The sequence below is a fragment of the Pan troglodytes genome, chromosome 13 (genome assembly GCF_028858775.2).
Source record: "Pan troglodytes isolate AG18354 chromosome 13, NHGRI_mPanTro3-v2.0_pri, whole genome shotgun sequence".
NCBI lineage: Eukaryota > Metazoa > Chordata > Mammalia > Primates > Hominidae > Pan > Pan troglodytes.
In genome coordinates, this window is record NC_072411.2 from 104,359,499 (window position 1) to 104,370,112 (window position 10,614).

A 10,614-nucleotide genomic window follows, 5' to 3' on the forward strand; every position below is an offset into this window, starting at 1 on the left:
GTAGAGATGGGGTTTCACCATGTTGACCAGGCTGGTCTCGAACTCCTGACCTCAGGTGATCCGCCCACCTCAGCCTCCCGAAGTGCTGGGATTACAGGTGTGAGCCACTGCACCCAGCCAGATCTACATATATTAAATGGGGTTATTCTGTCTGAAAGATTAGTTTCTTCTTCTCGATTAATTTTTATTCATTAATGGCTGGGCACAGTGCCTCACACCTGTAATGCCAGCACTTTGGGAGGCCAAGGCAGGTGAATGGCTTTGAGCTCAGGAGTTTGAGACCAGCCTGGGCAACATGGCGAGACCCCTGCCTCTATTTTAAAAAGTACAAAAATTAGCTGGGCATTGGTGGCTTGTGCCTGTAGTCCCGGCTACACAGGAGGCTGGAGAATTACTTGAGCCCAGGAGGCTGAGGTTGCAGTGAGCTGAGATTGTGCCACCTGGGTGACAGAGTAAGACCTAGTCTCAAAAAATAAAATAAAATAAAATAAAATAATAATTTTTATTCATTAATGTATTTATATCAGCCTGAACTCATGTTTATAGTCAGCTCTCGCTATCTATGGATGGGTTTTGTATCCATAGATTCAACCAACCACGAATCAAAAAAATAAAAAAATAAAAAAACCCAGAAAATGAAAAAAACAATGTGACATTTAAAACTAATATGCATTTTTGCTGGGTGCAGTGGCTCACGCCTGTAATCCCAGTACTTTGGGAGGCCGAGGTGGGAGGATCACCTGAGGTCGGGAGTTTGAGACCAGCCTGACCAACATGGAGAAACCCCGTCTCTACTAAAAATACAAAATTAGCCGGGCATGGTGGCACATGCCTGTAATCCAAGCTATGTGAGGCTGAGGCAGGATAATTGCTTGAACCCAGGAGGCAGAGGTTGCGCTGAGCCAAGATCATGCCATTGCACTCCAGTCTGGGCAACAAGAGTGAAACTCCATCTCAAAAAAAATATTAATGGGTGCATCACACCAACATGGCACATGTATAGATATGTAACAAACCTGCACATTGTGCACATGTACCCTAGAACTTAAAGTATAATAAAAAAAATAAAAAAAATTAATGGGTGCAGCACACCAACATGGCACATGTATACATATGTAACAAACCTGCATGTTGTGCACATGTACCCTAAAACTTAAAGTATAATAAAAATATTAAAAAAAATAAAACTAATATGAATTTTTTTTTTTGAGATGGCGTCTCGCTCTGTTGCCCAGGCTGGAGTGCAGTGGCACAATCTTGGCTCACTGCAAGCTCTGCCTCCTGGGTTGACACCATTCTCCTGCCTCAGCCTCCCGAGTAGCTGGGACTACAGGCGCCCACCACCACGTCCGGCTAATTTTTTGTATTTTTAGTAGAGACGGGGTTTCACCATGTTAGCCAGGATAGTCTCAATCTCCTGACCTTGCGATCCACCCGCCTCGGCCTCCCAAAGTGCTGGGATTACAGGCGTGAGCCACCGTGCCGGCCAACTAACATGCATTTTTAAAACAATACAGTATAAATACTATTTACATAGCATTCACATTGTATTCTGTATTATAATTAACATATAGATGATTTAAGGTATAGAAGAGCATGTGCATAGGTTATATGCAAATACTACACCATTTTATTTCAGGGACTTCAGCATCCTTAGATTTTGGTATCCTTGGGGGTCCTGGAACCAATCCCCAGTGAATACCAAGGGACAACTGTACTCATTTGATACTTCAGGTTATAATCCAATACTATGTTGTTTATTTTGTTATTCAAATTGATCCAGTTTTGGCCATCGGGAGCTCTTTCCAGTTGGTCCTTGCATCTCTTTGACATGCACACATTCTTGTAAAATGTTAAAAACATACAAATGAAAGATAATCACTTATCTTTGGAGGCACTTTATTTTTAATGTTACATACATGGGCTGCACTCGGTGTCTCATGCCTGTAATGCCAGCACTTTGGGAGGCCAAGGCAGGAGGAGTCCTTGAGACTAGGAGTTCACGACTAGGCTGGGCAACATAGCAAGACCTCATCTCTAACAAAAAAACAAAAAACAAAACCCCCAAAAACATTACATACAGGGACTTGGCATCCTCCAGTGGCAATCCTCCAGTGATTCCAGAAAATATGTCATTTTTTTTTTTAGTTTTTTTGAGACAGAATCTCAGTCTGTCACCCAGGCTGGAGTGCAGTGGCATGATCCCAGCTCACTGCAACCTCCGCCTCCCAGGTTCAAGTGATTCTCCTGCCTCAGCCTCCCGAGTAGCTGGTATAACAGCCAACAGGTGGCAGGCACCTGTTATCCCAACTAATTTTTATATTTTTAGTAGAGACGGGGTTTCACCATGTTGGCCAGGCTGGCCTCGAACTCCTGACCTCAGGTGATCCACCCGCCTCAGCTTCCCAAAGTGCTGAGATTACAGGCGTGAGCCACCGCACCCAGTTGCCAAGATGTCATTTTAAAACATAATGTTTCCCTGATCTGATTGTGCCATTATAATGAGTTATGATTTACCTTTAATTACCTCGATTATTTTACTTGTTAAAAAATTTACGTTTGTGGGCCGGGTGTGGTGGCTCACACCTGTAATCCCAGCACTTTGGGAGGCCGAGGCGGGTGGATCACGAGGTCAGGAGATCAGACCATCCTGGCGAACACGGTGAAACCCCAACTCTACTAAAAATACAAAAAAATTAACTGGGCGTTGTGCCAGGCACCTGTAGTCCCAGCTACTCGGGAAGCTGAGGCAGGAGAATGGCGTGAACCCAGGAGGCGGAGCTTGCAATGAGCCGAGATCGTGCCACTGCAATCCAGCCTGGGCAACAGAGTGAGACTCCGTCTCAAACAAACAAAAAAAAAATTACATTTGTGCCAGGCGAGGTGGCTCACAACAGTAATCCTAGCACTTTGGGAGGACAAGGCAGGAAGATCACTTGAGCTCAGGAGTTCAACAGCAGCCTGAGTAACATAGTGCGACCTCGTCTCTACAAAAACATACAAAAATCAGCCAGCTGTGGTGGCATGCGCCTGTAGTCCTAGCTACTCAGGAGACTGAGGTGGGAGGATCTCTTGAGCCCAGAAGGTAGAGGCTGCAGTGAGCTGTGATCATGCCACTGCACTCCAGCCTGGGCAACAGAGCAAGACCCTGTCTCAAAAAAAATTTTACACTTATAATCTGGATTCATTGTAGGAAAATTCAGATAAGAAATAGGAGAAATTGCCAGGCATGATGGTACTCATCTGTAATCCCAGCTACTAAAGAGGCTGAGGCAGGAGGATCATTTGAGCCTAGGAGTTTATGCTGTAGTATGCTATGTCTGTTGGATGTCTGCACTAAGTTCAGCATCAATATGGTGACCTCCCAGGAGCGGGGGACCACCAGGTTGCCTGAGGAGTGGTGAACACAGATTGGAAACAGAGCAGGTCAAAACTCTTGTGTTGATCAAGAGTGGGATCATGCCTGTGAATAGCCACTGCACTCCACCCTGGGCAACATAGTGAGACCCTGTGAAAGAAAGAGAGAAAGAGACAGAGAGAGAGAGAAGAAAGGAAGAAAAAGAAAGGAATGGAAGAGGAGGGGCAGGGAGGGGAAGCAAAGTGGGGAGTAAGGAAGGAAGTATCCATAATCTCATTATGCAGTGATAATTACTTTGTTTGTTTGTTTGTTTGAGACCGAGTCTTGCTCTGTCGCCCAGGCTGGAGTGCAGTGGCACGATCTCCGCCTCCTGGGTTCAAGGGATTGTCCTGTCTCAGCCTCCTGAGTAGCTGGGACTACAGGCATGTGCCACCACACCTGGCTAATTTTTGTATTGTTAGTAGAGACGGGGTTTCACCATGTTGGTCAGGCTGGTCTTGAACTCCTGAACTCAGGTGATCCACCCATCTTGGCCTCCCAAAGTGCTGGGATTACAGGCGTGAGACACCCTGCCTGGCCATTAATTGCTTTTGTTTTTGACTCCAGGCTGGAGTGCAGTGGCACAATCTCAGCTCACTGCAACTTTGACATCCCAGGCTCAAGCAATCCTCTGCCCTCAGCCTTCTGAGTAGCTTGGACTACAGGTGCATGCCACCATGCCTAGCTAATTTTTTTTTTCTTTTTCCTTTTTTCTTTTTGTAGAGATGATGTCTCACTATGTTGCTCAGGCTGGTCTCAAACTCCTGGGTTCAAGCGATTATCCTGCCTCAGCCTCCCAAAGTGTTGGGATCACAGGCATGAGTCACCACACCCGGCCGATAATTACTATTAATACTTTGCTATACGTTTCTCCTTTCTAGTGTGTGTGACTGTGCATATCACTTACATATGTATGTATATTTTTGAGACAGAGTTTCACTCTTGTTGCCCAGGCTGGAGTGCAATGACGAGATCTCGGCTCACTGCAACCTCTTCCTCTGCCTCCTGGGTTCAAGCAATTCTCCTGCCTCAGCATCCTGAGTAGCTGGGATTACAGGCATGTGCCACCACACCCAACTAATTTTGTATTTTTAGTAGAGATGGAGTTTCTCCATGTTGGTCAGGCTGGTCTCAAACTCCCGACCTCAGGTGATCTATCCACCTCGACCTCCCAAAGTGCTGGGATTATAGGCGTGAACCACCGCACCCAACTGTATATATGTACACACACACACACACACACATTTATATACACATACATATATACATGTATATACATATACATATATACATGTATATACATATACATATATACACATACATATATATTTTATAAATATATGTATACAATATATACATATATAACAAATATATGTATACAATATATACATATATAACATATAAATCTATGTATACATACATATATGTATATAAAATATATATTTGTATATAAAATGTATATATGTATGCGTATATATGTATGTATATGTAAATACGTATACATATATATATATATATATATAATTTTTTTTTGATGGAGTCTTGCTCTGTCACCCAGGCTGGAGTGCAGTGGCGCGATCTCCGCTCACTGCAATCTCTGCCTCCTGGGTTCCAGCAATTCTCTGCTTCAGCCTCCCGAGTAGCTGGGATTACCGGCGCCCGCCACCATGCCTGGCTGATTTTTGTATTTTTAGTAGAGGCAGGGTTTCACCATGTTGGCCAGGCTGGTCTCGAACTCCTGACCCATGATCCACCCGCCTTGGCCTCCCAAAGTGCTGGGATTACAGGCATGAACCACCGTGCCCGGCCCACTTACCAATATATTGTTAGAGCTTTCCCACGTCACTATATACATTTTTTTAAAAAATGCAAACAGTCTTTATTATGAGAAAACAGTGTTATGTAGGAAAGTCACATGCTGGTTTCTTTCTAATAAAATGACAAAGCAGGTTTCTTAAATAATTTACAAAGAGCAAAAATTGTTCTTGAACAGGCACACCCACAGTGCTCTGCATTTAGCATATACATAGGTACCCGTGAGCCCAGGTCTTAAGCCTGGAAATATCTCCTATGCCTTCCTATGAGTCCCTGGTAGGGAAAGCAGGGATGAGAGTGGGGCCCCCAAGAGCCTTGGCACCGGAAACACAGTGGGTGAGTGACTCTGCAGATGACTCCCCAACAACCAGGCACCTGGGTACACAGCTAAGAGCTCTCTAACATCTGATGATAGCACTTCACGTTGTAGATGAGGCAAATACAAGGCTCAAGGTCAAGTGTATGATGAGTTTCTAAGCTCAAGAGTCCCCTGGGAAAGTGGAAGGAACAATTCTCCCCACCTCTGCAAGGTCTCCCCAAGACACTCTCAGGCTATGGCAGGCAGTCACTGATGGATCCAGATGTGGCCAGAGCCAGGGGGCTCTGGGCCCCTTGTTAGTCAGGTCCTTGTTAGCAGTGGCCCAGGGGTACTGATGACTCCTGGGGGCTTCCTCCAGGAAGCTCATGGGGAAGCACAGACATCCTTGGGTATGAAGCCTTGGCAATCAGACAAGGCTTGTTTCCTGCAGGCCACTTACTCAGCCATGAATGAGAGAGATGATGTCACCACTCTCTTCCGCCATAATGGCTTCATCTAGCTCTTGGGACAGCTTCTGGAGATGCTGAATTCCCACCCCCATAGGCTCTAGGTCACTGCCAGACTGGCTGGGAGAGCAGAGGGGCTCTGCTGAGGAGTAGGGGCTCCAGAAGGCAGCCTCCCGCGTCGACTGTCATAATGGGTAGGCATGGGAGCCTATCCGGGCAGAGAGGCAGTTATGCTCCTTCTCCCAGGGGTCTGTGGGCTGAGTGGGCAGGGGCATCTCCAGACAGCCGGGTGCTCTTCTGGCTCAGGCTGTGAGTTGGGGATCCACTGCCCTTCTGGGCCCCTCTCTTCCTCCTCCTGGCCTTCACCTGGGTCTCCACCAGCCACTTGGTGCCACTTTGGCAGGACTCCTGGATTCTCTGGGGCATGGCACCCAAGGCACTCTTAGCTGAGTGAGCCGTAGCCTGGAGGCCCTGCTGCCCTGGCTCTGGGGTTTCCAAGCATTTGCAGGAAGGGCCTGCACGGAAGTTGAGGTTGATGGCTCTCAGAGGCAGCCTCCATTGGAACTGTCTGCACAGGGACCCCAGGGACCCGCGGAGTTCTCCTGATGGCTGGTCACGGGCTGCAGCTCCTTGCGTCCTCCAGCTGCTCCTGGTGCTGGAGACATCTCCGGTGCACGGAGGTCCCCATTCTCTGCCACCAAGAAGCCATCTGCCTGGCCAAGAGTCTTCTCTGCCCACTAGACCCCGACACAACCAACGCCAATCACACCCCGAGCACAGCTGCCCCACTATATACATTTAATGGATATTTAACTCCCTTTCTACTGTTTTTTTGTGTGATTATAAACATCCTTGTATATATTTAAATCATTAATTTGTGCCATAGCAACTAAACCAAGCTTGTTTCCAGACTGTAAAGGTTTGCACATTCCAGCTTCCTAAGTCTTTACTGAAATAATTCAGCATGATTTTTAAATTTACTTATAGTGCCTACCTTATAGCCTGCATTGTGGTAAAAACCAAAGCAGCTGAAGAATGATCCCTGCTTATGATGTAAAAATGGAGGCAGAAGACCTAAATCTAAGGCAATATACAATTTAATGTGACAAAATTATGATATAGAGGGTATGTAATTGCTGAAGGAATTCCAAAGAAAAAATAAATAAATTCTGACTTAGCTAATGTTGGCATCACATGATCGTTTTATATGTGGTGAAGATTGTCGGTGCTCACCAGTGACTGTGTTCTTTTCTTCTTCCTGGCCTACAGCCAGAGTCCCTCTTCCAGCCTCCAGTGCAGTTAGGTATGACCATGTGCCTGTTCTGGCCCGTGGAATGTGAGCAAGAGTGATGGGCACCACTTCTAGGTCCATAAAAACCTCTCAAGCACAATCCTCACTCTTTGGCCATCCCTTCTCTTGCTGAATGGAGAGGACAAAGAAAGGGACAAACAAAAGGGTGGAACCACAGTTGGAAAAAGCCTTTGTCCTTCAAGCAATTCTCCTGCCTCAGCATCCTGAGTAGCTGGGACTACAGATGTGTGCCACCACACTGGTTGGGCCTTAGTTTCATTATCTGTAAAATGCAGGGTGGGCCTAGATGGTAGCTAAAGGCAGTTACAGTTCTAATTTTCTTTTTTGTTTTGTCTTTTTTTTTCTTCCTTTTTGTGGAGAACGGGGTCTCGCTATATTGCCCAGGCAGGTCTCAAACTCCTGGGCTCAGGCTATCCTCTGGCCTCTGCCTCCCTGACAGCTGGGATTACAGGCGTGAGCCACCGCGCCCTGCCTCTAATTTTCTTTAATTAAATTTCATGTGATTCTCACTCTAACCACGTGAAGTCAGCAGGACAAATATTATCTCTCTTTTACAGATCTGCTAATCAAGTCCTCAGAGATAAGTCTGTCCCCAAGGGGAATGAGGCCTAAAAGCACCTCATGGGCTAAGGATGGAGTGGTGGAGCAGTGTAGAAGATTGTGGGGCTTTAAAAATTCATTCTTTCTGAAAAATAAAGGGAAACTCAAATGAGAGATCCCACCTTGCAAAAAATTTATCTTTCTCTAAACCTACTATACACACGATGACTTCAGCACTATTTTTATCAGACAGAATCATATCAGTGTGAACCAAGAAGTCCTACAAGGAATAATAAATCACACATAGGCAGCTGCAGCCAGAATTATCCTAATCCAGGGATAATTCTGTCCAATAAACTTAAAGGATTGCCTCGAAGTTCCAGAACATGTTAGCAGTAGAGCTAGACAGAAACCCAGCCTTCTATCCCCAGGACTGGGCACTCTTATCATGTCGAAAGGCTGCAGGGGTAAGGCCACGGTTGAGGACATCTCAATTTTCCCTTGGTAGCCATTCATGACTGATGCAAAGCCCTAGAGTCATTGTAAGCTTTGCCACACAACTCTGCCATATAGTACATTTTTTACTAAGGCAAGCAACCTCTATGAAGTTCTTTCTTCTTTCCTTCCTTCCCTCCCTCCCTCCTTTTTCTTTGTTTTTCTTTCGCTTTATTTCCCTTTCTTTCTTTCTTCTTTCTTCCCTTTCTTTCTCTCTTCTTTCTTTCTTTCTTTCTTTCTTTCTTTCTTTCTTTCTTTCTTTCTTTCTTTCTTTCTTTCTTTCTTTCTTGTTTCTCTCTCCGTCTTTCCCTTTCTTTCTTTCCCTCTTTCTTCCTTTCTTTCCTTTTCTTTCTTTCGACAGCGTCTTGCTCTGTCACCCAGGCTGGAGTGCAGTGGCGCCGTCATAGCTCAGTGCAGCGTCAACCTCCCAGGCGCAAGCTGTCCTCCCACCTCAGCCTCCCGAGTAGGTGGGCTAATTTTTGTATTTTTCATAGAGATGGGGTCTTATTATGTTGCCTAGACTGGTCTCAAACTTCTGACCTCAGGTGATCCTCCCATCTCAGCCTCCCAGATTGCTGAGATTACAGGCATGAGCCACTATGCTGGGCCAGACTCTTTACTTTCCACACTTCTCCGCAATTTGATCATTCAAACCTGTGTGCTGAATGATGCCTGCGGAAGGTTGAATATTGTATCTGCTAAATGCTTCTCTTAGCTGGGATTTGGAGTCTAGTGAGCATGTGTCAAGCTGGCAACATTCAATGTCATCCTCCTTCGCTGATAACTCAGCTGCCTTGTGCTGAGAGGGCACTCCACCATGGGCCCTGAACATGCCTGCACTCTCTTGCTGAGTAGGCCAATCCATAAGACTTTCAGGCTCCTGATACTGAGCAATGTCTATAGCTACTCACACAGATATAACTAGGCCAAGGCAACTACTGTAATTACCTGTAACTGCTTGCTCCCTAGAGGGAGTGGGGATTGGCTCATTTGCTGCTTGCTCAAAAAGTGCTAAGCCCTTGGCCCAGGATTCCTCTCCTGTAATGCAAACCACTGCAGATACATATGTCATCTGGGCTCATTGGGTTGCCCCATTAGAACTTGAGGGCAAGGGAAACCATTGCAAATAGGCTGACACATGCTATTTGCTGTGCCATGAATAATAAATTCCTCTGTCTCTGACCAAGGAGTGTCATGACTATTGCCAGCATCCATGAAACAATGACAGACTAACATATTAGCTTGCAAGTGGCCTTCATTGTCCTTGCAGCCTTTTCTCCACTTGCTCCACTTTTGCACTCACCCAGTAGTCTCCCAACCTCTGGTCCCCTCGTGCATGGGGCTATCTGACTCTTAGTATTTGCAGAGAAGCTAAGGCTGTGCAAAAGCTATAGGCATCCAATCTACAGAGCTCTTAATTCGTGATTCATTCTGCAAATATTTACTAAGGACCTATGCCAGGAACTATTCTATATGATGCAAATGCAACAGTGAACAAAATGAACCAAGTGCCTTTACTTATGAAGATTGCCTTCTAGTGGAGGAGACAACCAATTTAGGACCCTCTCTATATATAGTCTATATATATATATACTTAAGAGTATATAAATTTTCTGGGGTTTTTTTGTTTTTGTTTTTGTTTTTGAGACGGAATCTCACTCTGTCGCCAGGCTGGAGTGCAGTAGTGCGATCTCGGCTCTCTGCAATCTATGCCTCCTGGGTTCAAGCAATTCTCCTGCTTTAGCCTCCCAAGTAGCTGGATTACAGGTGTGCACCACCACACCTAGTTAATTTTTGTTTTGTTTTGTTTTGTTTTGTTTTTGAGACAGAGTCTCGCTCTGTCGTCAGGCTAGAGTGCAGTGGCGCGATCTCAGCTCACTTCAACCTCCACCTCCCGGGTTCAAGCAATTCTCCTGCCTCAGCCTCCCAAGTAGCTGGGAATACAGGTACGTGCCACCACGCCCAGCTAATTTTTGTATTTTTAGTAGAGACGGGGTTTTACCATGTTAGCCAGGATGGTCTCGATCTCCTGACCTCATGATCTGCCTGCCTTGGCCTCCTAAAAGTGCTGGGACTACAGGCGCCTGCCAACACAGGCGTGAGCCACCTCGCCCGGCTTATTAATTTTTTTTGAGACAGAGTCTTGATCTGTTGCCCAGGCTGGAGTGCAGTGGTGTGATCTCACTGGAACCTCCAGCAAAAAGAGAATGTTTAGATATTAAAGTTTTGGGGCCAGGAATGGTGGCTCCCACCTGTAATCCCAGCACTTTGGGAGGCCGAGGCAGGTGGA

At 45.9% G+C, this 10,614-nt stretch overlaps 1 pseudogene; it reads right to left on the bottom strand.

Annotated features, from left to right (window-relative positions):
* Positions 1 to 5,906: 5,906 nt before the first annotated feature.
* On the bottom strand, positions 5,907 to 6,765 carry LOC134808065 (protein PIMREG-like; annotated as a pseudogene).
* Positions 6,766 to 10,614: the final 3,849 nt, after the last annotated feature.